Consider the following 13,388-nt stretch of genomic DNA (forward strand, 5'->3'; position numbering starts at 1 on the left):
TTTTGTTCTAACACTGTGAATTCTTTGCAAAAGTGCTATAACGTTTATCATTGTTGCTGTTATTGTTATTAGCTGACAAGACCAGTGTCAGTCGTGGAGTTGATGCAGAGGGACAGGATAATGGCAGTCATAGGTAGGAGGAGGAAGAGACAGATGAGGAGGGACAGGAGAAGGAGGAGGAGGAGATGGAAGAGAAGGTGGAGGAGAAGAAGGAGGAAGAGGAGGAGGAGAAGGAGGAAAGTGGAGGAGGAACCACCAAAAAAACAGTGCCAGGTACAGGTGCAGTGTGCAGGACTGGGTTGGCAATAGGTCTTTGCATAGAATTATATTATATTCAATACACTCTACTGACTGACTAATCTGTGTGTGTTGTGTTTAATATCATTAGATTGTTTTCATACTGCAAATAAAGTATTCGTGTTAAAATTACGGTTCCACTTGTATCCGTCGTGCGATCGGAAAAAAGGCCTCTCTGAATCAAGCTCCCGGGCTGAATTTCAACCCCAGCCCGCCCCTGGTAAGGGTTCACACCCACAAGGAGTTTAAAGCCTGCGACTCCGCACCAGTCAGTAAGAACTAAAGAAGCCTCTTGGATGAGAGGCGAAACGTCTCCAAGAAACTCACGCAAGTCCAGTTGCCTACGATATAGCACATATGATACCATGACCTGGATGACTGAGAATCTTCACTGACAAGTTGCACGCAACATACTGATACAGTCAATTAAAAATTCATTCAAAACTTTTTGTACAGACCCAGCTGAATATTACCAAAATAATGCGTGATTATCACAAAATCCTACAGCACACCATTTGAGAGCCAGTGATATAGAGCAATATGAAAAAAAGTTCGCCAGATAACATAAATAGCTCTGTTTGGAAATAATTAATCACTCTAGAAGTACTGGTGTGATTCTTTAAGGCAGTGCATCCTTATAGAAAATAATAACAATAATGATAATAAATAAAAAAGCTGAAATATGACATCAACTTGAAGACTTTTTGTAGGGGAAAGAGAGAAATTAGATAGTTAAATACACTTTTTGTCTCACCATTATTTTCATATAACATTTCTATCAATCAATGATGCTCTAACGCCTCATATTAATAATGCACGGTGCTTACCCTATAGTGGGCGTGCTTCGGTTGTTTATCAGCCAGACTTCTCTTGTTGACTACTGTTGGTGTAAACATTTCCTTTTCAGCCCCGTAGCTTTGGCACATAGTTGGGAGACCTCTGGTGTATTTTAGCTAACTCAATTAGCTTTAGCCTGGCTCGCGGCTCGTGACTAATTTTCACAGTCCGGTAAGTGCAGTGAAGACAGGTCGTAATAACGTTACATTAAACAGGTGTTTTATTTCCTCTGTGCAGCGAAAACAAACACGGCCCTGTTTACAAAACGTATTGTTTATTTAGACACTTTATACTTACAGTTGTAAAGTGTAAAGTAAAAGTACGCTTCACTGTGTCTCCGCACGCGTTGTCCAGGTGACAGTAGTTTTCTACCACTTTTCTATACGCGTGCGCACTGTGACGCGGACGCCCCGTACACACAACCTGTCTTAAAGGGACAGGCTTTAAGGAGGATGATGTGAATTAGGGGCTGTAGGTTACTTATCAGAGGATGTTGGTGTCTGGGGTGGGACTTCATTCTTTCTTTTTTTTTAATTTTTAATTTTTTATCTTGACCCTCCACAAAGCTACAAATATTTTTCCTCTCCCTCCACCATGAACCCTAACCATATTTTTTTATATTTAAAAATAAGTATTGGAGTCAATGCAATTAGCAAAAGGCAGGGGAGTGAGAGTTATCACCAAAACAAACGGCTAATTTCTTAAGTAAAATGCAAATCCTGATCCAAATAAACTGTACACAACAGTAGCAGCAGCGGTCAGCCAGAAAAATAGCAGTAACTTTGCGTGGTGGATGGTGTCTTCAATGACTGTCGGAAATATGAAAATTAGATAATCATTTCTGTTTTTACACTTTTCGGCTGTAAAAAATGTTGTGATTTCTGTAACTGGTAAAAATCCGCCTTTCAAACCTGTCGTCAGGTTCGAGGTTAATGGTTGTATGTCCCTCCCCTAACTGTACGTTCAAACCAGAAGCTTCCAAACAGGCAAAGTCTCTTGTGGATATGCAAGAAGCACGACTGTCAAAATATTTGTGGCAGCTTTGGTCACTCTAGTCGCTCATCATGTGAATCATTCAAACGTTCGATGGTGCTTGTCAATTTAAAGGTCTACTGGCTTGAAAGCAGCGTACTGTAGTTGCTGCTTGCTGTTGTCCAGTCAAAAAGTTTATAGTTGGCCTACAGAAAGTTATGTTTGGTCAATGAAAACAGAAAACAGCCTGCAATTCTCTCCTCTAGCACTAACATTACACACTTTAAAACTCACCAGACCAACCAACTACCTCTGCGACGCGGTCCCAAGCCTCATTCTTTTTATTTTGGTCTCTGTAACCGAACAGCAACACATTATATAGGACTGAGTGGGCGTGAACGCAAGTATTCAACTTCTCGATATCCATTGTCGGAACAAGTGTGCTGTAGGAACCAAAGTTACATGGCTTGTTCACTGGGACCTGCTTCATCAAAGAATGTCAGCATTGCAATTGGTTGTTGCCAAACTGCGTCAAAGCTCATTACCATAAAGTAAAACTAGTTTTAACTCCCCTCCGGACCACTCCAGGCGCTTTAGTCGCCCAAGACGTGTGGCTGACGACCAGGTCACCCAAGTCCCAAGACATTTGTGACACTGTTGGTTTGAACTTACAGTAAGCCAAAATAAAAAAAAAAACAAAGTACAGAAGTCCCTCCCCAGTGCATGAAAAATTATCAGACAAACCTCCCCTGTTTTGCATGACCCCCTCACTCCTCATAAATAACAAACAGTCCCTTAGTCAATTTGCCTTACCTGACGTTGTATATCCTGACTATTGCACGTGGGTACATTGCAATGTTGTCATGTGCTGGATGCTCAATGTTGGATGTATAGTGCAGCCCTAATTCTATTATGCTGCTATGCTGCATGTTCATATTGTGCATCAGTGTGTTTCCACCTATCTCTTTTTATGTGCATTTTCAGCTTGAGTATAAAAAACCCTGCAAGGAAATGCCAATAATTTAAAAAGATCTTAAGATATTCTTAACGTTTTTATTCTTAGAGGACGTGGAAAGGTTGGTTTAATGATAAAAGGTAAATGCAAAAAAAAATGATGACCTACAGTCACTACTATTGTCATTCACTGCAAGCTCTCTTCATTGCCTCTGGTTGGCTTTTAACATGTTTATTAAGCCTCTGCACACAGAGCTGCTAACAGAACTCATCCAAGAGCATATATACTAACCACTAATAGTTGTTCCAAACTCTCTGTTTCCATTTGCCAGTGTGCTCACAGTTATTACACATCCATCGTTTTCCTGTGTTACTGGTTTGACTGGCCCTCTTCCTCTGCAGTGGTATAATGGCACCAGACTGGCGATTAGCACAACCCACTGCTTATCTCGATGGAAATTGTATCGCCGATGAAAAAGCACATGGATTTCCATGTTCTATCGCTGATTTCCTGGTAATTCAGTTGACACTTGTGTTACATTTAGATGGAAATCCAACTATTGGTCTTTTATCTGCCTAAGTTCCTTGTTTTGCAGCAGAGCTGGCTTATCAGCTGCTGACCCAGAGTGATACTATTCACTTTGAGCCTTGGGTTAACGCAGCTCAGCTGTTTGTGGAAGTAGGCTGGTGTATTTTCTGTTGCTAACCTTAGGTGGTTTTTGTTTGGCCTGCAGCAAAATGTAACTCTTTTTTTGGTATTTATTCTGTTGTCGACAGTGATGAGCTACAGACAGGCAATTCTCACCCTCCTTTTGTCTGAGAAGTTGCATCATTAGCCTATTTTGAATTCAAGCCTAACTCCCAGTTTGTGATTTCAGTGTCTCTGTGCACTTTACAAGCACTTACATGCCAGGCTGTGTATCACAATGGTGTCCTGTTCCATAGTCCCAACCTCCACTTCCTGGTTTAATTGCTGTTTTGTCTCTATGCATCTCTACATGATGCATCTCTGCGCTTGGCACCCCACATCTGCACGCTTCGGCCAGGAGTGGCAAAGCTGTCCAGGTACAGTCGGATACTGGGAATGGTTTTGCTGTGAGAATACAAGCAGTTTGTGTTTCATTTCTTATTTTGTTCAGTTTGCCTTTATTGGTTGCATTATGTTTGTTTATCATTTATGTAATCTTGTGTTGAATGTATTATTGTTATTGTTGTTAGTAGTTTTTCATATGTTTATATTGTTTGATTTCCTTTGTTTTTGTTGTTTTCTGCATGCCGTGGTCAACTTTGTGTGTGTGTGGTTTCGTAATTACAGTTGATGATAATTTTCAGAGATTCTTCTTATTTTAAAAAGAAGTATTGTCAAATACATTTGTGTTTTAGAATCCCATCTTCTGTAAAGTGATTTTGGACTTGTGTGACCTTGTTGAGTTTTAAATGTTTTGTTCCTGACGGTAAAATTCCCCAAGGTGGCATTGTTGACAATACTACAAAACTAACAACCCCGACTCCTGCCACGATATGCTGCATTGAGCCAACAAAGACAGGGCAAAAGAGGATTGCAAGCTAATAAACATGGATGTAAGCAATGAAGGATTTTTATTTTTCTGAAGAAGGAAATGCACTTGACACATTTGTTAGCCCTCAAGGCTACACACAGTGTGCTGTGTGAGTAGCACTGAATGTAAACACAGCTTTGTGCCAACAAAGCCAACAGGGTAATATGTCTTCTTGCCTGCATTCTCCCAGTTAAACTTTCATTCATATCATATCAATATCTAACTTATTAACAAAAATTCAATATTCAAATGGTGGCCCAAACTCTCATACTCACTGTGCAACTCAAATGTAGTGTTCTTTATAATAAAATACAACGATACAGGCCTGAGTCACTGCTTGGGAGAGATGTGGTGTTATACAATTGACGCAACAACAGTCTATGTGTTGCACTGGCTGGTGGCAACAGTTCAGCTGTAGCAGGTAGGACATCTATCATTTTTCCAACCTACTTTAGAAGAAACCTTGGCCACTCGCATTTGATAAAAGTCTTGACGACTAAGTTTCCATGGAAAGGGTGCTCATGTGGGTCCGGCGAAATATAACGGCTACAGTATCTTAGTAGATAATGATATGGGGCACTGAATTTACTGTTTATCAAACCGCAAATGGAATAAGGTAGCTTCCACACCATGCAGTCCCTCTGCCTTATTCGCCACTACTAGGAGCTACTTTGCTGGCAGGAGCAACATAGTCTCACTCTGGCCTCGTTACATATCAACGTTTGGTCATGGACCTTTCACGTCCAGGTATAGGGACGTGAAAGGTACCCTGGGTGCACTGGTTGTCGTGGTTCTGGGACGTCATGTCAAGTTATGCCTGTTACATGCATTGTCCGCTTTCAAAATACACTTCTGTTTTCACAAGAAATTTACCGTTTACATACAGTCTCTTTCAAAATACGCGCACTATGTTAGCACAATGCAAATTGATTTTTTTTTCCCTTCAGCATCTAACGCACGTGGTTGGCTTTAGGCAACAAAAAGAAAAACAAAACAGGGTTCTGCTTTATAATCTTTCGGGAGCGAACACCGCTTTCCCGGGTGAAACTCAGTTTTTGTTGGACCTTTCACCGCCTTAACTTTTGTTCTTTTCCTGCTGTATTTCCACCTGACGCCGCAGAGCGATGTTATACTATAACAGCGACTGGCTGCGTATCATGCCAACGTTAAAGGATGGCTGTTTCTCTCAGTATCACTGCCCAAGTGCCTGGATTACGGCGACTTCAGAGTTAGATTGGGGTGGCAGGAGACGGACCTTCAGTTAGCGACTGTAGCAGCTCAAATTCTGCCAACGGAAACTAAAGTCTGATCCCAGACCACCCCACTCCCTACCACATCAGCAAACGCTCTTTTGCAGCCATTACACAGGTACCTAATGGAACTTTATTAATCAGCACCCACTAGTTTCACCAGTTCTTTACTTTTTCTCCCAGGGACAATGTTCTGACACATCGCTTTAAGATTCATAAAGACTTCCATAATACTTGCAAGAATGCCACAGCATGCGCAAGTTTCATGTTTATTTATGGATTCAAGCTTTTGTGAGTGTTATACACAAATAAGACACAAGAAACAACATCACAAACATACAAACTTCTCTTTGTTATTGCTATTCATCATTTCTTTATTCTAAAGTGTTGTAAGTTCAAAGACAGCCTTAGCAAGACAAATGAAAAAGGCCTGTTGTTCTTAAAGGTCAGTAGGTGAGAAGGGAACATTTCATTTATTGATCCTAAATGCATGGATTTACATAACTGTTTCAATGCTTTTATGGGGCTTTAGCACTTAACATTTTTTCTTTACATAAATGAAATGGAATATACAGACCTGACTTGGTACCATTTTGCCCTTTTGTCTTTCTCTTATTTAATTAATGCACTGTGGTGCATGATGATACATAAGCAGACTGATGATGGTGAACGCTCCAGAGGAAATTCTAACCGACTGTGTATCACACATTTAATAAATGATTTGCAGATTACAGACGTGGGAGGCAAACTGTGTCCTTGTTTCCATCATTATTTTCAACACCTCACTGGAGATGTGCCTTGGACCAGTCTACTTCAAGACCTCCACCATCATCCCCTTCCCCAAAAATACAAGGACCACAGGACTAAATGGCTACAGACCCACTGCCCTGGCCCTTGTGGTTATAAAGTGTCCTGCAGTTCTCCCACAGAGCCAACAGATCAGTAGACGTTGCAGTCAATATGACCTTCCATTTTATCCTCTGGCTTCTAGACTCCTCAGGAACCCTACACCAGGATCCCATTTGTGGACTTCAGCTCTGCCTTCGGTACCATCATCCTGGCTTTGCTGCAGGACAAGCTCTCTCAGCTGCACATAGCAGACTCCATATGCAGGTGTATTACAGCTTCCTGTCTGGCAGAAAGTTGATCCCGTCTTCATGTACACCAACAGCTGTGATCCAGTTCCCAGTTCATCATGTCTCTGAAGTTCGCAGATGACATTACCCTCATTTTACTCATCTCTGGTAGGGATGAGTCCACGTACACTAGGCGGGAGATTAACCTTTTGGTGACCTGGTGCAGACAGGACAACTTAGAGCTAAATGCTCTGAGGACAATAGAGATGCTTGTGGAGTTTAGGAAGAATGCCGCCCCGCCCCCTAATCATCCTGTGTGACTACCCACACTGTGAAGTCCGTCTGTTTCCTCGGCTCCATCATCTCTCAGGACCTCAAGTGGAAGCTGATCAGCTCCCTCATCAAAAAGGCACAGCAGGGGATGTACGTCCTGTGGCAGCTAAAGAAAGTCAACCTGTCTTGCTAACCTAGCCGGGCAGTGCATCTCTCAGCCTGTCTGTGTCTTGCTTGTTTGCCAGTCACTTTCAGCGCTGTGTTCTGTGACTGAAAAAAGTGAGAGTGAAATACAACTTTTTATTAGCCTACGTCTGATAAACGCCAACCGCTAACTGTCTTACAAACTGCAGCTCAGAAAAGGTAACCAAGTCCTGCGTGAGCACCTGTTCATATATGCATGCACAAAATTAAACTTGCTTTCTAGTAGCAGCCTCTGTGACGAGTCCAGACAAATATGAGGGTAATGGCACTCCTCTTGGGTGCACATAATTTTAAGACAAGACAATAATTATCTAGCCTCTTAGTTCAAGTTTAGTTACAACTCTCAGGTAATGCAGGAAGGAAAGCAATGGATTAACTATTGATTAAGTATTAAATTTAAACTATTGATTAGCCGGGCATACTATAAAATATGGATGTACATCCGTCTGATTCATAATAACCATCAAGTAGGCCTATACAGCCAAGCCATAGTACAAAAAGTTTTGTATTTGAAGTTTTAGGCATATAAAAGGAAATATGGGGGGACAACATTGGTATATGTAATTTACAGGTGCTATCAGTTTGTCAGCAGAGGAGATACAATCACAGATTCAGTAGATCCACATCCAGCATCAGCCAGTGCTAACACAGAGCCAGTACAGCTGGCTTCAGCAAACACTAACACTAATAAAATGTTTAATGTTTTATCTGTTACTCGACATTTTTGCTCTTTTCTTAGGTAATTTTATGTTAATATTTATTTAAACAGTGCTCCTTTTGTCTTTCTTTCTCATTTGATCACTGTACTAGACCGTACACAATATTGTCTTTCACCACATGGTTGCGTTTTGCATAATATCTTTTTGGTCTTATGATATCCTTTATCAGACAGGTCAGATTCGGGCCTCTCCAATTAAGATAAGATAAGATACACCTTTATTGATCCCACAATTGAAAAATTCCAGTGTTACAGCAGTCAAGGGGAAAGAGTCAGATTAAAGATTTCAGTATTTAAAAAAAACTTAAAAAACTAGGCATGCAAAAAAAAGTACAAAAAATACAAGAAACAGCAATAAACAATAATAATAATAATGAGCAATGGATAAAAAGTGAGCAATGGATTAAAGTGAGCATATTTAGTGCAACGTGAATATTATATGTGCAAATAAACAACAACAACATGGGGGACAACAATGCTCATAGTGGTGTTTATAAAGTGTCCATAGTGTCCCTAAAGTGTCCATGGTGCAGTTTACTGTGAGCAGTGCTGGTTATGTAGCCTGACAGCAGCAGGCAGGAAGGACCTGCGATAGCATTCCTTCACACACTTTGGGTGAATCAGTCTATCGCTGAAGGAGCTCTCCAGAGCTTTTATCTCCTCCTGTAGGGGATGGGAGTCATTAGTCCTCAGAGATGACAGCCTGGCCGTCATCCTCCTGTCTCCCACCACTTGCACAGAGTCCAGAGAGCATCCCAGGACAGAGCTGGCCTTCTTGATCAGCTTGTCCAGTCTCTTCCTATCTGCAGCCGAGACGCTGCTGCCCCAGCAGACCACTCCGTAAAAGATGGCTGATGCCACCACAGTGTCAAAGGAGGTCTTCAGGAGCGCCCCCTGCACTCCAAAAGACCTGAGCCACCTCAGCAGGTAGAGTCTGCTTTGGCCTTTCTTGTATAGTGCTGTTATGTGATCAGTCCAGTCCAGTTTATTGTTAAGATGAACACCCAGATACTTATAAGATGTCCTTTCCCTGGATGTTCACCGGTGTTGGGGCGAGGAGTCTGCGCCTGCGGAAATCCACCACCAGCTCTTTGGTTTTCCCCGCTTTGATCTGAAGGTGGTTCCTCAGGCACCAGTCCACAAAGTCCTGGTTCAGTTCTCTTTACTCCCTGTCATCCCCATCTGTGATGAAGCCGACTATGGCAGAGTCGTCGGAGAACTTCTGCAGATGACAGGTGGGGGTGTCGTATGAAAAGTCTGCAGTGTAGAGAGTGAAGAGGAACAGTGCCAGCACCGTCCCCTGCAGGGCCCCCGTACTGCAGACAACCAAGTCCGATACACAATCCTGGGTCCTGACATAGTGCGGCCAGTCTGTGAGGTAGTCCAGGATCCAGGATGTGAGGTGATTAGCCACCCCTATGTGCTCCAGTTTGTCCCTCAGAAGTGCAGGCTGTATGGTGTTGAAAGCGCTGGAGAAATCAAAGAACATGATTCTCACAGAGCTTCCAGGCTTCTCCAGGTGAGAAAGAGCTCTATGCAGGAGGAAGATGACGGCGTTGTCCACCCCAGTGCCAGGCTGGGAGGCAAACTGCAGCGGGTCCATTGATGGGCCTACTGCGGGGCGGAGACGAGACAGGACCAGGCGCTCCAGAGTCCTCATGAGGTGTGATGTTAATGCCACTGGTCTGAAGCTGCTGAAGTCCTTGGGGTGCGGAGTCTTGGGCACAGGTACCAGGCAGGATGTCTTCCACAGCTGTGGTACTCTCCCCAGCCTCAGGCTCAGGTTGAAGATGGTTTCAGCTATCCCGCACAGTTGGTCTGCGCAGGACTTCAGGAGCCTGGAGCTGATGCCATCAGGACCCGCAGCCTTCCTCGTCTTTATCCTCCTCAGCTGATCTCTCACCTGACAGGTAGTGAAGGACAAGCTGGAGCAGGGGGGCTGTGGGCTGGGGGGTGGAGGTGATGAGGTGGGGGGAGGAGTGGGGGTTGGTGAGATGTCTGGGGGAGCGGGGGTGGGGGAGGTGTTGAAGCAGTGTGCCAGGAGTGTAGGTGGGGGGGGAAGGTGAAGGTGAGGATGAGGGGGGTTGCAGCTGTGATGTCTGGGCCAGGGGAGGGGCAGACTGATCAAATCTGTTGAACAGATTCAGATCATTCACCCACTGCTGGTCACCTCTGGCCTGGGAGTCTGGTTGTTTGTGTCCTGAGATGGTTTTCAGACCTCTCCAGACTCTGCTGACGTCGCTCTGCTGCAGCTGTTCATCCATCTTCTTTTTGTATCCTTCCTTTCCCCGCCTGATGTTTCTCCATAGCTCCTTCTGCACAGCCTTCAGCTCTTCCTTATTTTCAGAATTAAAAGATCTCCGCTTCTCCTTCAGGAGAGCTTTTAACTCTGGAGTAATCCAGGGTTTGGTGTTGGAGAAGCAGCGTACAGTCCTGGTGGGTACGGTGCTATCCACACAGAAGTTTATGTAGTCCGTAATGCATGATGTCATACTGTCAATGTCCTCCCCATGGGAATCGCTGAGTACCTCCCACACAGTGGTCTCGAAGCAGTCTTTCAGGGCCTCCTCGGCCTCTTCAGACCACCTCTTCACAGTGCGGGTGGTTGCTGGTTCTCTCTGCACCAGAGGTTTGTAGACAGGCAGAAGATGAACCAGGTTGTGATCAGCTTTTCCCAGGGGGGGCAGGGGGGATGAGTGGTATGCCTCCTTGGTGTTGGCATAAAATAAATCCAGTGTTTTATTGTCTCTGGTGTGGCAGGAAACATACTGGGTGAAGGTGGGCAGGGTGGTGGATGGACAGGTGTGGTTGAAGTCCCCAGAGATCAGAAGGAGGGCCTGAGGGTGCTGTGTTTGCAGCCTGCTTGTAACAGAGTGGAGAATGTCACAAGCAGGCTCAGCTTTAGCAGACGGGGGTACATACGCTGCTACCATAATGACATGAGAAAACTCCCTGGGTAGATAATAAGGTCTCATGCCAACAGCCAGCTCAATGTCCCTGCAGCAATGCTGTTCCTTGATAGTGATGTGCCCAGAGTTACACCATCTATCATTCACAAACACAGCCAGCCCCCCTCCTTTGCTCTTACCGCTGTCCTGTTGTGCCTGATGAGGTGGAATCCGTCCAGTGCGGCGATCGTGTCTGGTACTTCCGCGTTCAGCCATGTCTCTGTAAACACCAGCACGCTGCTCTGCCTGCCGGTACTCCCTCTGATGGCGAGTCAGTGCCGGCAGCTCGTCCATCTTGTTGGGAAGCGATCTTACGTTCCCCATAACGACGGACGGGAGGACGGGTTTGTACCGTCTCCTCCAGTGTCGGCGCTGCACTCTGGTGCGACATCCCTGTTTCCTTCTCCGCAGCTCGCGGGGAATATCGTGCCTCTCCTCGGGCCACACCGCGGTGAGTTGTAGCACTAACAGCTGGTCCCAGGTGTAAACAATTAGAGCATTTTACTAAAATACACATGTAACTTTAACCACATCAAGCAAAAGGCCCTGAGAAGGACGAATACTGTATTTAGTCTATTTACAGTGTTACTGCTAATAGATCCCACTGAAGTCTTTACGTGCTTATTTGTACATTATTAGTGCATAGACTAATATGTACAATACACATAAGTTTGTTTGGTGACAAGTGAAGTGAGAAGACGTTACTTTGAAGAGGGCTCACAAATGATAATCTCTTAGGACCCTCAAAGGTCTAGGGCCGGCCCTGATGTCACTATCAGGATTTTGTCCAGTTTTTAGTCCTGAAGTCTGTTCATCTAGTTGAGAAAACAAATACTGACATAAGGTCAATTTACTAGCTGGAATATATATCATATCACATGTAAATGACCCCAGTGTTCAGTAGGTGAAGTGTTAAATTTGCATTTGTAATGTATTTATGTTGCTTTAATTTTGTCATTTCCCATGAACAAAGAAGTGCTTTTATTTTAAAGAGGCAGTAGACATACAGGTAATAGATGAAAATAAATAAAGGGTAACGGTGCAGTAGTGTTAAGATGGAGATAAACAAGACAAACAAATAATAAGGATTAATGGGGAGCGTTTAACAGAGTTTGGCTGAAGTTTAGCTCAGAGCAAAGTTTGATCTAACGTTGCCTTCTGTTTTATTTTTAATGTCTGTTTAGCTCTTACATTGGTCAATGAAGTAAATGAAGAACAAAATAAACTGCATTAAACCATCAGTCCAGGATTGTATTATTTCGACTGGTTTGCTACATCACATACTCTTAATCGGCAGGTGGAGTTTGCCCACATTTCATTGAATTGTACATGTCCAAAGTGTCATTTTTTTTCTGAGCACCTTGAACTGGTCTTAATCACAATCACATTCCACTTAATCAGTCATCGATCACATTTAATGGACACACTTAAGTGGACTAATCTGACAAGAGCTCACTGTCACTAATAATTATACTGTTCACAGTTATACATTGCTCCTACCTGGAACATGCCGCTGTATGGGCTGTTTCAATGTATTTCTCCCTCTGCCCCTTCTTGTCCCATTTTGTACAACAGTACTTGTCGATGCCATCTCTTGCCTTGTGCATTTTGTGTACCCCATGTCTCAATAAAATGTGATTCTGTTGTGCTGAATCCCACACTGCTGCTTGGAGACATTGGAGTGCAAAGCTTGCTTTGTCAAATAAAACCATACAAGCTTTTCTGCAATATATTGTTCTATTTCTTCTGACAGAGTGTCTCAGAGCAGGCTACAAGGTATCATACCAACTGTTTATGGTGACCTGCCACATTTTGTGTAGGCTTCATTCCACAATTAATGTGATACATAAATCATTGGGCACACAGACTTTCCTAAATTGCTAAGCTGTAAATTGGCTGATGAAGTTGTGCCCACACCCTGGTGTACTCTTTGAATGGAAAATGTTTCTTTGAAAGTATATAAATAAGTCCCAGTCACATATGTAGATGTCAGAAAGAACCTGGATTCGATATACAGCATTTTTATATGTCTAAATCAGCATGGAGGAACTATCTCAGTCATTTCACTTGCTTCAATACACAATGAAGAATTTCAAAAGAAACATGTCATTACTCAGATTATCCTGCTGAAAAGCTGTTCCAAGACAAAGCAAGGTGAGTAAGCATGAGTGACCAACTCTTTGGGAGATTAAGGCTTTATTTAGACTAAACTCAGATTGGTTTCTCAAATCAGATCTTGAAGACAGCCTGTCCACACCGTTATTTGCAAGTGATCAGATTGGATTTCTGTCCAGACTGCT

The 13,388-nt window shown here is 43.4% G+C and overlaps 1 pseudogene; it reads right to left on the reverse strand.

Annotated features, from left to right (window-relative positions):
• Positions 1 to 9,312: 9,312 nt before the first annotated feature.
• Positions 9,313 to 11,412, reverse strand: LOC144464564 (uncharacterized; annotated as a pseudogene).
• Positions 11,413 to 13,388: the final 1,976 nt, after the last annotated feature.

Source organism: Epinephelus lanceolatus, chromosome 11 (genome assembly GCF_041903045.1).
Source record: "Epinephelus lanceolatus isolate andai-2023 chromosome 11, ASM4190304v1, whole genome shotgun sequence".
Classification (NCBI taxonomy): domain Eukaryota; kingdom Metazoa; phylum Chordata; class Actinopteri; order Perciformes; family Serranidae; genus Epinephelus; species Epinephelus lanceolatus.